The sequence below is a fragment of the Cupressus sempervirens genome, chromosome 8, assembly GCF_028749045.1.
Source record: "Cupressus sempervirens isolate cs-2001-9-10 chromosome 8, ASM2874904v1, whole genome shotgun sequence".
NCBI lineage: Eukaryota > Viridiplantae > Streptophyta > Pinopsida > Cupressales > Cupressaceae > Cupressus > Cupressus sempervirens.
In genome coordinates, this window is record NC_143125.1 from 815,451,314 (window position 1) to 815,467,441 (window position 16,128).

General features: G+C 34.6%; 1 pseudogene; it reads right to left on the reverse strand.

Annotated features, from left to right (window-relative positions):
* The window catches only part of LOC149544903 (UDP-galactose/UDP-glucose transporter 4-like), a 34,157-nt pseudogene extending 18,232 nt beyond the window's left edge, over positions 1–15,925 (reverse strand).
* Positions 15,926–16,128: the final 203 nt, after the last annotated feature.

Consider the following 16,128-nt stretch of genomic DNA (forward strand, 5'->3'; position numbering starts at 1 on the left):
ACAAGTTTATGATTTGAATGATCAAATGGATGCATGCAAGGTTTATAAGAAGAATTTATATGCACCAGTATTGTTAAGTTTCATTGGGAGTTTTTGGACTTTGGATAACTAATTCACCCCCCTCAGTTATTCTAGACTATTCCAACAATTGGTATCAAAGCAATGGTTGCTTGTGAGAGATAGTTTCAAGGTACTATAAGTCAAAGATCATGATGCTTAAGAGAGAGGTACCCAAGCTTAACAAAGAGAACTTTCCTGCATGGAAAAGTTTGATGAAGCTACACTTAGGAGGACATGGAGGTCATGCATATACTACCATTTATATTGAACATGTTGGCCCTCTTGGAGCCCTCACTGCTAAAGATCTAAAAAGAAGAAAGAACACAATCAGGCAATGTTGGAAACTACATTTGCCCTAGATTACTTAGAGTATGATGACATCAAAGGTTGTGACTCTACAAAGAAGATGTGGGATGCTCTTAACACCATCTATGGAGGAGACAATTTTTTTTTGAGAACCAAAGCAAAAAGTCTCAGAGGTAAGTTCGATGATATGAGAATGGAGGAAGGTGAGAATATTGCTTAGTATTGTTTTAAAATAAAAGAAGTTGTGAATGCCATAAGAGGATCTATTGCTAAGATTCATGAAGATACTATATTGAGTAAAGTATTGAGGATATTTCTACCCATCTATGCTATTACAATTTCTACTATACAAGAGTTGAGATGTGTGCCTGGCAATTATCTAACTCTTGAAGGTTTGGTAGGTAGGCTCACTGCTTCTGAACTCTAAATTTAATAATTTCAAAACTGAGAATGTTGAATCTACTTTTAAAGCTAAGGCATCATTGAAAGAATTGTTGGAAATAATCAGGACTAACAAGGTTACTGAGAGGGGAGGGGTGAATTAGTAACTCTAAAACTTTAAATCAATTCAGCATAATAACATATTCACCATTCATTCATCTAATCTACTGTATGCATGAAAAGATATAACACATGAACACACTGATTTGGTGACTTAGAAACCTTCCAATTAGAAAGTAAAACTAGGGTGGGGATGATGCCCACAAAACTTCAATATTGCAGTATAAAGTTGGCCTTTTAAGGCTTACAATGATCACTTCTGGTGATCTACCCTGTTAGGAGCAAGTAGGATTGCTAGATCCACCTTGTTAGAGGATTTACAAACATACAATGAAGTATGCACTCTGTTAGGAGATTCACAAAAGACTGTTAAGTCTACCTTGTTAAAGGATTTACAAATTAATTCACCTTTTAGGATGAAGTAGTGGATCTAGTTACAACTGATTGCTGATAAGATCTTTTATGCACTGATCACCTGATGTGATAGATATAACTTTTTTGCATCTATGTTGACCTTGTTGTATTCCTCTGTTCTGTTGCTGATTCACTTTCACTCTTCTCAAAATATTGCAATACAACACCATACAACTATATACAACATTTTTTCATATTTTACAAATGATATAATACATTATATATATACCATTCCAATATTTACACTGGTAAGGTTGGCCAAACACAAGTGAACAAAACATTACTGAGTCGGCCAGATAGTAGAAAACTCGGGTTCCTCAAACTAACTGGGTGACCTTCTGATACTCAGGATCCACTACAATACATTGCATCATCATGCACTTGGTAAGAGTAGAGGCATGGTCCATACTAATCACTCTAAGTAGCTTGGAACTTGGTAACCATTGGTGACTTGGTGAATATTGTGTCACTCAGTAAAAACTGAATCCATTGATAACCTTCTTCACTTGGTAAACACTGATTCCTTCATTTACCTTGTTCACTCGGTAAACACTAAGTCCTTCCTTTAACGTAATCACTTGGTAAACACTAAGTCCTTTTTTTACCTTCATTACTCGATAAACACTGATTTCAACTGATGACTTGGTGAACACTGAGAACTTGGTAAACACTGCTGAACTTCCCATTTGCTTGGTGCCATTGTTCAGAATGGTATGAACTGTTCTGCTTGGTAACCACTATTGAATGCTCAATATGAACTATAGAATGAGTGATGAGCTTGGTAAGCATTCAGAATCAAATAAGTGTTGTAACTAATGACAAATATATCATAATTCCAACAATCTCCCCCTTTGGCATTAGTGACAAAAACAGTTATGAGCCAAAACTTAGATACAACATCTGACAGACTAACGTCTGATTCTACTGAATATACATGGCTTCCTTACACATAACTCCCCCATACAATATACACAAAGTATTTACATGAGTTATATGACTTTTATTCATAGTATCTCTTTGTCCCTTTTGTACATTTATCTCACCAATATGTATTTTTGAGTATCTCTTTCTCCCCCTTTTTGACAATAATGCCAAAGAATAAAATAATGTATTTACATAGAGACACCAAAATGTGAGATAAACTCAGAATGTACCTTGAGAATGAGTTGCAGAGTCTTATCCCAATTCTCTTGCAAGATTTTGCATGTGGATAGAGCTACTTGAACTTCTGCAGAAAGTCCAATCACATGGTCTACAACAAAGAAATTGTTGTCATGGATCAATGTTTTGGAGTATGCAATATGTTTCTACATTGTGTCGATGATAGAAAGAATCATGTTCTGGATATCTAGTAGTGTAGACCAAATCCTTCCTTCTTCTCTAAACAACTCTGCCTGCTTCTCTGACAAAAATTTGATCCTAAGGTGATGAGATGAGCTTGAACTGGGGTCAAGCTTCGGCTTTTGTGCACTTGCCTTCAGATCCTCATCTATCTTATTCAATTTCTCTCTTATCTCCTTAGTATACTCGGTAACATCATAAAGCTTAGCAAAAAGATATGTTACATTATTAAAAGAATTTTCAATGTTGGCCAAAAATGTGGTTAATTCAACCTATTTTATTGCTATATGCTGAGAAATGTGCTCAAGCACCTTATTATCAAACTTCTTTTCTGCATTCTCCATCAACTTTTCTTGACCAGAGATATCCTCATTGAATTTATTAACTACCTCTTCTAATTGTAACAAAATGTGTTGAGAAGTATCAACATCAACACCTGTAGCCTCAATAATAATATTCTTCGCTCCTTCAATAATATTAAACACTCTATCTCTCTCATTTCTTAGTTTTTTATGCTTTTCCTTTAGATCTATATGTTGACTGAGAAGTCTTAGTTCATCAATTAAAGTAGTATCCAGATCTATCTTGGGAATGACAATTTCATTATCCAAGTCTACATCCTCATCCATTGTCTTTCTTGTAAGCAAAATTTTTAATGGAATCTTTGGTTTTTCTGCTGTGCTAACATCTTTGCCTTTGAAAATAGAGACAATAGTTGATGAGGCTAGACTGGTTGTCAAAACAGGAATAGGACCAACTAAAGGAAGACTGAGAGAAGTGCTAACTATGGGAAAAATTGATGTTCCCATATCCAAAACTGATGTACAAATTGGAATATTTGCAGTAGAAGAGCTGACTGGAGCAAAAATTGGACCCAATGTGGCTGGGGGTGACAAAATTGAAGTGAAAATTGGAAAACTTACTATACATACTATAGGAGGAATTGATACACCTGATGTAGTGACTGCTACAATGGATGACTCGGTGAATGAATATATTGCCTAATACTTGGTAGATGAAGAAGTGATCTTCAGCTTGGTAGATGAAGTACTTGATACTTCCATTGTGGATACCTGGAGCTAAGAGGTGACTGGAGGAGTTTGAGCTAATGGTGTCTCTATGGTGCTCATAATCTTGCTCGAAGAACCTATCTCCATAGATTTAACAATTTTAGGTGGAGCGTGAGGAAGGGAGGCAATGACAGCTACTGCAATTTTAACTGGATCATCCTCCTCCTCAACTGCTTCTTCCTCCTTTTCTTCTTCTTCCTTCTCCTTCATTAATTGCTGGAGATCTTCATTAGTTACATCCATGGTGATAGAGTTATCACCATCCACATCCTCTTCATCATTACTGTCATCATCCTTGATTTCCACAGGTTCATCACTTGGCTTATACAGTTTATAAGTATCATTCCAAACATCAGTTGCATTCTTAACAACTGGTCCAATATTTTTTAACAATATGAGACATGTATTGAATCTCATATTCATTCTTCCTTCCTGATCCTTCATTTCCTTTTTGACTTCTGCATCTTTCAGGATAGGTACCAGTTCTCTTAATTTCTGTTAAAAAATTTCTCTAATAGTTTTCTCGATGTTATCCCATCTTACCTTTATTTTATCAAACAATATTGCAAAAATTTGGGAGACAAATTGGTTTGGGGAGAATTTCCAAGTTCCCAACTTCTCCATTACCAGATCTTCAATTTCCTTTTGCTCAGTAGGAGTCCTGGATTCATACTTTAAGGCTTTAAAGTTGCTGATTCCTACACCAATCTTAAGTTGTTTTAGCCTATCTACAAATGTGAGAGGAGGCTTGCTAAACACAACTTCACTTTCCTTATTTCCTTTCCTTGTTCTCCTTGTAAATACTGCTTGAGGTTTGGTAATGATTACCCTACCTTTCTTCTTCATAGGCTCTACCTCCTTTTCTGGTTCCTCTTCTTCAGATTCTTCTTCTTCTTCATCCTCAACTTTTCCTTTGGTAAGCATTAGAGGTCCAGTGTCAGTTTTCAATTTTTCTATCTTCCTCTTTCCCTTGGAGATTTCCTAGGGAAGCTTGATCTCAAGTACTATTCTTACCTTTGCCTCATCAAATGTTTCGAATGCAGGCAATTTGGGATCCACTAGTTCATTTACTAGTGCCTCAATGATATCTATAGTTTCATCAATGTTCACTTCATAGGGAAGTGATTTTACCCATGCAATGTGGGGTTTGACTACCTATATATATACTTTTTCACAGTCAACCATGAAACATACATCTTCCTTATAGTCTTCAATAAGTTTAGGAGGAATCTTGAACTTGTTGTTCATTCTCTCCTTGAAATATTCAAATTAGTTATCCATAACCTTATCAAAATTTACACCCATTTCTGTAATAAACTCATTTATCTGATACAAAATTGGAACATCTTTTCTCCATACAACTGTACCTTTAGAAGGGAAAAACTTTTGTACATAGAAAAATAAACAAACTAACAAAGAACCAAATTTATAGGGGTTGGTCTTTGAGGTCCTTATACTATCCATGTTCTTATTTAGTTTCTTCAATAGCACATCTGCTAGGTCAAACTCCATGTTCTTCTTCACAACCTTATAGGCTAAGTCCATAGCCTCATAGGGCACACTACTCAATCTACTGGAACTATACAACTTGTATGCAATTACACTAATTCCAAATTTTAGCTCTATATTTGATACATTGTTAAGTTTCAGTCCTCTACAATCCCATTCAGCTAGGGTTAACTTCTGAAGTTCATCCCAACTTAGGGTTTTAGTGGTTTTGGATTTGCTCAACATAGGTAAACCTATAATTCTGTGAATCATCTTCTTTGTAATCAGAGCAAGTTGCTCTAACCACAATTGACCATTATGAACATGGCTCAAAATGTATCTTATCCATTTTACTTGGAAATTTCTTGGCAAATGTGGGATATGGGTTAAACCTTTGGTTTCCAGATGTTTGAACTCAAGTTTAAGGGTTCCATCCATGCATAACTTAGTTAGGGCATTATCCATATCTAGTGTCCCTATCTCTTGAATAGTGTATTTGAAATGAGTATGAATGTCATTTATAAGTAGCACCTTGGGTGGAATCTGTGATTGAGCTCCATGCGGGTCAAGCGATTCAGCTATGGTGGGAACGAACTTGAAGCTAGGTGCTTTCCATTCGACTCCCTTCATAAGCATTTCAGAGCCCCTCTTTGCCTTGCTACTGTTGTGCTCGTGGATGCCATTGCTGCTCAATAAGTGAACAATTTCGTAAAACAAATTCTTCACTGGAAAATCACTTAAAATTGCTTGAACTCACTTGCGTTCTCTTGGAAATCTCTTCGCTCTATATATTCTAAGTTCACGGTGAAAAATTTGCCATTAATGCTCAGTAGATGCATCACAGTGAACTATGTCTTGTATCTGAAATATTGATTTGTCATTTGCACTCCTTCATTCTGGAATTGCTTAGGATATGGGTTGAAGATGCAGTCCCTGATCCTCCTTGATGAGTCTAATTAGAAATGGTGTAGTCACCCACTTCTTGAGTGACATTGCCATCATTTGAACTTTCTAGTTCGGTAGATTTAGGAATCCACTGTTGTCTCATCTATTTTTGAATGTTGTCAGCTCTGGCTTTCTTTTCATCTTCAACTCTTCCTATGTTCATGCAATTCTTGGATATATGACCAAGTTTAGTACATGTATAACATCTTATGGTAGTATCTTTCTTCCTTAGGTGATGCCTTGTACAGTTTACTCCAATGTGTCCATATTCTCCACAATAGTGACATTTGCACCAAGTATTGTAGTCCCAACCAAATAATGCTTCGATAATTTGTTCTGCTAGATTGAATGATTTAGATCTACACTCAAATGCCTTGTGACCTTGTTTCTTCCATTTGTGACATTTGCCTTCAAATTTTGGTTTCTCTTTGCATTCATTGGCTTTGTGACCATGTTGATTGCAATTGTAGCATTTACCATTGAATTTTCCTTTACCACTGGTCCAACATCTGTTAGATGTATGACCTATCTTGCCATAGTGATTGCAAGTAGGTCTTTGATTCTTTTGGGAACCTTGTTTGGAAGATTCACCTTCTTCATTGTATCCAAGGCCTACTTTACCTTTTTGTCTATGAAGATTCTACTCATTTTGCTGATTCAATTGATCCACATCTGTTTGAGATTTTATCATCCTTTCATTGACTTACTTTTCAATATTTAAGTCATTTTCCAAAATTTCATTGATTTTTCTTTCAGATCTTAAGTCACTTTGTAAGCTTTCAATGATTTTTCTTTCAACATTCAGATCATTCCTTATTCTTTCATTTTGTGCTTTGAGAACTTTGATTTCTTCATTTGCATTGGAAAGTTGATCTATAAGATCCTCATACTGAAGGGATTAATTTTGAATTTCATTGTTCCTCCCTTCTATCTCATCTTGCATCGTGTTCCTTTGTTCCAAAATTTTACATAACCTTGTTGACTGTATCTCTTGTTCTCTTCTTAGCATTCTTGCTTCTTCTTGCAGAGATCCATTCTTCTCTAAGAGTTCTTTGATTGCATTATTTGCCTCATTAGCTTCATTTGAACTGCTTGATGGTAAAAGGTCTTCAATCTTTTCTTCAACATACTGATGATCATTCATTTGTCTTGCAAGGTCCTTCCTTCTTTTTAGAGATTGAGAAAGATGCTCCTTTGCTTCTTTGAGTTGAGCCATGGCCATTTCCAGATCTAGCTTTTCATTCTCAATAGATTTTTCAAGTCTAAATATCTCCATTTTCCTTGATCTTTGCTCAAGCTGCCAAACTTTATCCTAAGAACCACAATGCTCTGATACCAATTGTTGGAAATAATCAAGACTAACAAGGTTACTGAGAGGGGAGGGGTGAATCAGTAACTCTAAAACTTTAAATCAATTTAGCATAATAACATATTCACCATTCATTCATCTAATCTACTGTATGCATGAAAAGATATAACACATGAACACACTGATTTGGTAACACAGAAACCTTCCAATTAGAAAGTAAAAATGGGGTGGGGATGATGCCCACAAAACTTCAATACTGTAGTATAAAGTTGGCCTGTTAAGGCTCACAATGATCACTTCTGGTGATCTACCCTGTTAGGAGCAAGTAGGATTGATAGATCCACCTTGTTAGAGGATTTACAAACATACAATGAAGTATGCACTCTGTTAGGAGATTTACAAAAGACTATTAAGTCTACCTTGTTAAAGGATTTACAAACTGATTCACTTGTTAGGATGAAGCAGTGGATCTGGTTACAATTGATTGTTGATAAGATCCTTTATGCACTGATCACCTAATGTGATAGATATAACTTTTATGCATCTATGTTGACCTTGTTGTAATCCTTTATTCTGCTGCTAATTCACTTTCACTATTCTCAAAATATTGCATTACAACACCATAAAACTATATACAACATTTTTTCATATTTTACAAATGATATAATACATTCCATATATACCATTCCAATATTTACACTGGCAAGGTTGGCCAAACACAAGTGAACAAAACATTACTGCGTCGGCCATATAGTAGAAAACTCGGGTTCCTCAAACTGACTCGGTGACCTTCTGATACTTGACATCCACTAAAATACATTGCATCATCATGCACTCAGTAAGAGTAGAGGAACGATCCATACTAATCACTCTAATTAGCTTGGAACTTAGTAACCATTGGTGACTTGATGAATATTGTGTCACTCGATAAAAACTGAATCCATTGATAACCTTCTTCACTTGGTAAACATCGATTCCTTCATTTACCTTGTTCACTCGGTAAACACTAAGTCTTTCGTTTATCTTGATCACTCGGTAAACACTAAGTCCTTTGTTTACTTTGATCACTTGGTAAACACTGATTTCAACTGATGACTCGGTGAACACTGAGAATTTGGTAAACACTACTAAACTTCCCATTTGCTTGGTGACCATTGTTCAACATGGTATGAATTGTTCTACTCGGTAAGCACTATTGAATGCTCGGTATGAACTGGAGATTGAGTGATGAGCTCGATAAGCATTCAGAATTGAATAAGTGTTGTAACTAATGAAAAATATATCATAATTCCAACAAGAATTTGGTGCAAAGAAGAAGAAAAAGGTAAAAGTTGTTTCCAGTGATAATGATACCGAGGAAGAAGATCTTGATCAGCTTGAAGCACTATTGGCTAGAAAATCTTATAGAGGCAAAGGAAAATACAAAGATAAGATGCCTATTATATGTTATAACTATAGTGAAGTTAGTCATATTGCTACCAGGTGTCCAGAGAGGAAGAACAACAAAGGTGGAGATAGGTTCAGAAGAAGAAAAGATGAGAACAACAAAGAAAGAAGTCCTACTACATTGCTAAAGAAGAATCAAATGAAGAAGCTAATGATCATGAGGATGAATTTGTTTATGTTATAATGAAAGATGAATATGATGAAGATGAGTTAACTAAACTTATATCTTATGCAAATAAGCGTGACAAATGGATCATTGATAGTGGATCTTTCAATCACATGATACGAGATAAAAGTAAGTTCAATTCCCTTGTGCATTATAATGGAAATAGTGTTAGATTTGGGAATGATGCACCATGTCTTATCATGGGAAGAGGATCAATTAAGTTAATAGATAAGATCATTTTTGATAATTCTTCTTATGTGGAAGGTTTGAATTAAAATTTGTTGGGTATTACATAATTGAATAGTATTCGTTATAAGGTTGAATTTGGAAATAGAAAAGCCAAGATTTATGATGCTAATGGAGAACTAATTGACAATGGTGATTAGAATAGAGGTAATATTTTCTATCTTGATATGAAGGATGCTACTTTTCTAGTGGTATAGTTTGATGATATATGGCTATGGCATAAAAGACTATGTCATATTAACTTTGATAGTTTGGTCAGTATTAGTAAGATGAAGAAGGTAAGAGGTTTGCCAAAATTGAAGAAACCTAAAAAATACTATATGTAAACAATGTCAGTTAGGAAAGATGACTAAGTCAAGGTTTAAGAGTAAAACTTATACTTGAAAAGGTATACTTGAGCTAGTTCATACTGATTTATTTGGACCAATCAATGTACAAAGTTATAAAGGTGACAAGTACATTATCCTATTTGTTGATGACTATTCGAGGATGATGATTGTTATGTTTTTGAAGCACAAATCTGATGCATTTAAAATTTTTAAGTGGTACTTGACTAGAGTGGAAAAAGAAACTGACAAAAGCTTGAAATGTCTAAAATCTGATAGAGGTGGAGAATTTACATCAAATGAGTTTGAGAAGTTCTATAATGATAGAGGAATCAAAAGATAGACTTTTGCACCAAGAACCCCTCCACAAAATGGAATTGCTGAAAGGAGAAACAAATTTGTGATGGATTGTGCTAGAATATTGATGATGGAGAAAAATGTTGCTTTGAAATACTGGAGAGAGGTTGTAAGTACAATTATCTATACCTTGAATCGTGTGAAAGTCAAAAAAGGCACTCATTCAACACCTTTTGAATTATGGTATGGATAATCACCCAATGTAAAATATTTTAAGGTATTTGGAAGCAAATTTTATATTCTTAAGGATAATAGGAATGGAAAACTTGATGCTAAAAGTGAAGAAGGTATATTTCTAGGCTATTCCACAAGGAGAAAAGCTTATAAGTCTTTAGATTCTAACATAACAAAGTTGTGGAAAGTGCAAATGTGAAATTTGATGAATACACAGAAGTACATGAAGCAAAACCTACAAAAGAATTTGAAGATTACAAATATTTTGTATACTTTTATGATGACATGATTGAGGATGTTGTTGTGAACCATGTAACAAACCAACAACATCAAGTCTTAGTGACTACCAAGTCACAGATAGTGAATGTTGAGATGCATTTAGGAATCAAATTGCATTCAAGAGTCGAGTTGCAATTAGGAGTCAAGTTACAACATGAACTTGAGGTACATTCTAACAATGAGATCAATACACATGAAACAAAGATGCTAATTTACTTGATAGAGAAGCACACAATGATTTTGAAGTTAAAAGATCCATTGAATAAAATAGAGAAAAACCAAGATTGTTAAAATATGTCAAAAGACATCACCCTATCATACAGATTAGTGGAGATAAAGAGGCTAGACCAATGAAAAGAAATAAGTTGAGAAATGATACATGTCTATTGAGCATGCATGAACCTAAGATAGTTAGGGGTACACTAGAGAATGATGACTGAAGTAAAGCCATGCAAGCAAAGATTGAGCAAATGAAGAAGAACAAAACTTGGTAACTTGTACCAAGACCAAAAAGCAAGAATGTTATTGGTACCAAGTGGGTGTTTAGGAATAAGTTAGATGAAAATGGTGGTCACAAGAAATAAGGCAAGACTATTTTGCAAAGGTTATGCTCAAGAAGAAGGAATAGACTATGCATAAACATTTGCCCCTGTTGTAAGACTGGAAGGAGTAAGAACTTTGCTTTCTTATCAGGGATAACTTTAAGAAACCCGCCTTTGGAAAAATGTATAAATTTTGGCAAATCAAACATTAGTTTAGGGGAAAATAATTAATTTCTATTGGAAAATTAATTTTTTTGAGTACTATTGGCGTTGAACACTACTGAACAACAAAATGCTCAATACCAAAGTGATAATAATCACATAATCTAAGGGTTAGCTACTTCCTATTAACAATAATGTGTGTAAACCATTTGGATCCAACTTCAAAAAAACCAAGCATGCTTTTCTACTCCTTCGGCTCTGTAGAATCAAGGTGGGTATACCTAGGGGATGATTCAAATGCATACTGTTGTATGAGAATTATATTAGTTTCATTCTGATTCTCATCTTCTATCTCAGACACATACACAATTTATCCATTTCTTGACATTCTCAGATTCATATACATCCATCATAAGCAGATTTGGTCACAATTCTCATTGGGTTTACAAATATTTCTGGAAGTAGCAACTACCTAAGACTCATAAATTAGATATAAATGAGTGCTGACCAACATTCACAACCTTGAACAAAATGAAATAAAATTGACTTTTATTTTATGATTCATTGAATATGTAGTGGTAGAATTTACTCTCACTCTCCTCCAATTCATGTGAGTAGTGCCTTATCCATTGGGCAGAAATTTAACTATTGACAGGAGATCTAATTCAAATAACTTGTAAATGAATCCATCAATTGTAATCACCCATTTCTATTCTTATGAAATATCCATTTCATAAACTCATAAAATCTACTGATTTATTGAAGAATTTACATAATTCCTTGAATTAAAAGTAACAATAGAACCAACATACAACCCATCCAGACTGCATTCAAACAATTAGACCTAATTGAAATGACTTCAAAGAAAACAAACTCATAAAATGGAGATAGAAATTGGTGACGTACCCCTTTGTATTATCCTTTTAGAAGACCGATACAATGACCAATAAAAACTAAATGAAAAGCCCTAAATGTCTTGCTAATTCTATCATTTCTATATATTATCAAAGAGTACACAATTGAAAGTAAACCCAAAACAACTACATACAACTGGATCGATTGTATTTTTCTTGAAAGAAGCAAAAATTATACAAGCCTTCAGATGCATCAGAATGCCTTGAAAAATAATTTATATAAGCATGAGTTGCACCAAAAAAAGGGAAAAATGTGACTAGTAGGTGTCCTTTTACAACAAGGAATACAACAAACTATTAAAATATCCTTGTACCTTAAGCACAAAAAGAAACAATAGAAACAGTTGCATATGATAGTTGGAGCATCAAATCTCCAAATTTTGTCCTCATCTTCAACTACCCCCTATTGGTAGAGCCTTTATTTTTTCAATTGCCTCCCATACAATGAATTCACTTTTTGTTGGCCACTCACATGCTTTGATGGTTGTTAATTCACCAATAAACTTTTGCCACTAGCATTTGTGACTACCTTCCCCTTTGTTATGAATCTATTCATTTTAGTTTCAATCTTGAATAGAGTATCAATGAGTTCATTTAAAGAAAACTCATCAGTGTCAACTTCAAAAATAGATACCACCTATGGCAAGTTTGCAATATGATCAAAAGAACTAGACCATTCATTCCAATCTTTTATTTGGCTATCAGAATTAAGGATTGAAAGGATTAAGGAATAAAAACCATTGATCAACACTTTCATCTTATTCTAAATGATTTTCAATTTTCTTGTAAAGAATTGTAGCAAATCCTTTACTTTATCCATACCCTCTTTAACAGAAATGACCTTATCAAGAAGGTCTAGCTTCTTAGCTAACAAAGGTATCAATCTATCAAAAAATTTCATGTAAGGTCCCCATTGCTGGAAAATGGGGTCAAACCAAATTAATACTTCTTTGCACATTTTCTCAGTAGCTTGTAAATTGGTGAATGCATTATATGCATCTTGAGAGATTCTCTTCAAGATGCCTACCCTATGACTCAACATACTTACCATTACACCCCTTTTGGTGCACCATTAGTTTGAGGAACCTCACCTTTCACATTTACCACTAGTACTAGCACTGTTACCCCTATGATATATCCTATTTATGGACTTCTACTTCAACAGTGTGCCTAACCTCTTCCACACTCACTTGTGCATGTTTTGCCTCTATTGCAGTTTTGAGTTGGTCCTTCAAAGATGTAACTTCCTCTTCTAGCCTCTAAAATTTTCCCTCCAACTCTTCTATTCATACAACTTCCTAACATCCAAGCATTCATTATAAGTAGCAACAAGCCTATCCTCAATTTGATCCATCTTTGCCTCATTCATGAATGCAAAGTGTTTAACCATGCTAGAAATCTCTTTGCTTGTAGTATTGTCAAATGTCCAAACAATCATATTACCCTGAGCAGTCTTCTCTACATTCATCATTTTAGGTTTGTTAGTTTTAGGGGCAACACTCCATACAACTAGGGTTGTAGTATCTATAATAAAACTTCAAACCTTCACTACTACTGGCCTCATAACTGATTGCCTTGTCTTGCCTCTTGATCTGGTCAAGTACAAAGGCCATTTTAATGTCCCATCCTAGCACTAAAATCATGCCACTTCTATGTACCAACTTCCTAGGTTCTGTAGGGGTCATTGTCTCATTGTCTGGATCATATGCTAGCAATTTATCCACTAATTCTTTATTCTTCTTAGGATCTTCTCTTGGCATAAGGCTTAGTGTGAGCTCATTTTGCTTAATTCTATAGAAAATTTTTAAAACTCAAATGATTTAATGAAATCATCATCTTCCATGAATTTCTCAAATTGGATGAGTCTATCATCCAATCTAGAGGCTGAAATTTGTAATTCAATTGAAGCTCTGCCTGCCTCTGTTGCCCTCTCATGCAAGTAATTTTTTCTAATATTAGAAAAATACTGATCATTTCTTGGTATGACTTGTAGGGCTCTACTCACCACCCTCTGTAGGATATGCATGGTTTTCTATCTCTTGTTTCCTTTAGCCACCCATGTAGAAGATGATGGTTGTTCCTCCTCCTCAACATCAATTTCCAATTGGACATCAGGCTCAAGGGATTCTCTATTCACTATTGCCTCTTCTCCTACTAGCTCACTTGGAATTTGGCCCATGATATAATCAAAATTCTCAACCATTTTCCTCAAATTCTCATGATATGGGATTTTTGTGCAAAAACCCTTGAAGTTTGGGTTGGTCCTTTTCAAGGCATCCTCCACCTTTTTGATTTCACAATACTTTCCTAGTAACTCATCAGATTCCCCTATTTCTACTATATTAGAAATTAAATATTTCATAGGGATAGGTTTACTGGGAGGCAAAATATAACTTCTAATAGCCTTTACCTCATTGGTTACATAATTGTTTGGGTCATACATTCTATAGGGTCTAGTGGCAAATTTTTACTGGCTTAAATATTCACTAAGCTCCTCATAAGAAATCTTCCAAATTATAAAATCTCCTACTTTAAAGCATCTATAGACAAATGTAGGTTTATGTAAGGAAGGAAGAATCATCTCTTTGTTCATCAATAAAAATTTCCAAAAGAATTCAAAAATAGCTAACCTAGGAGGTAGATATTTGGATAATATATGAGGTGGCTGTGGGCATGCACAAATTCTCATCAAGGTACACTCATTAAACAAAAATATATCACCCCAATTATGGTCTAGTTTTATTTTTCCATCCAAAAAGGAAAGTCTAAGTAATGTTTTCAAAACATTAGGGGCCCTAAAAAAGGTATGATCTACCATTCTTATGATTGCAGCACTAAAAAAATTGAAAAATATAATTGCATTTGAATAATGAAAATTTCTATCCCAAATATGAGTCCATAATTGCATAGGCAACTCACCAAATTTATCAGACATTTGACCAATGAAATCCTGACTGATATAACCAATGTTCTTGTACAAGATCAGGTGCATTAGCAATGAGTAATGAGGAAATTTGAAGTCCTTCATCTCTCATTTCTTGGCATTCACAATTTGATGGTGCATGCTCTCAATAATGAATCCCACATAATCATATCCCTTTTTGTGAAAAGGGTCTTGTATGTCACATTCCATTAAAAAAATGAGCCATATACACAATCTTCTGCCCCATCACTTCCCAGAACTTTGTGTAATCCATACACTATATTCTTGAAGTAGTTTTTGAATCTACTTAGTGGGAAATGATCTTCTACTTTCTTCAGTATCTACCCTACCTTTTTAACATTGTAGGGGATATGGGGTAACATCACATTATTTAAATAATGAGTTTTATTTCTCCCAAATTTTCCCTGTAAATCCTCAATTTCTATGGGAACATTCATCTGCCCCTCCAAACTAAAAGCTTCTATGAAAGAATTCCTATCAAGTGTACATAAAATGATCCTATTATATCTATGGAATGACCTCATGACTGGATTATATGATTTTATTAGTGCTTTCAACAAATCCACATCAATAAATACCTTAGGAAATTATTAATTTTTCCATATTCCTGTTCCATGGGTTGCATACTGGTACATTTTCAATTTTGTTCTAGTAAAAATACATGAACAGATTAAACCCATTGACCTTAGGGCACATTGCATCTCTGCATAAGAAGTAAGGTTCTTTAAAATCATGGTCATTAGCTGAAATTACATTGGATGACCCTGGGAGTATCCTCATCCATTCTTCTACATGTTTGTTTGGATTTTTGACCCAGGTTTTCTTTTCCACCTTAGTTGCCCCCTTCTTCTTTTTCCCTTTGTTTTTACTTCAACAACATCTTCTCCTTCCTCTTCAACCTCTACTTCATCAACTGGGATCTCTTCAACATCCATGTCAACCACTATTTTCTACAAATTTATATCTCAAACTCCTACAAAAATGGAATAGAAAATCTCAAATCTATGGACACCTAAATAATTTTTAGAATGGAAGACACAATCTCTTAGAAATGGAAAATACTTTGAACTTTTGATCGAATCTTTATACTTTAATCATGTAATCTACTAGCTTTAATAAATTTTGCATGCATGAGCTT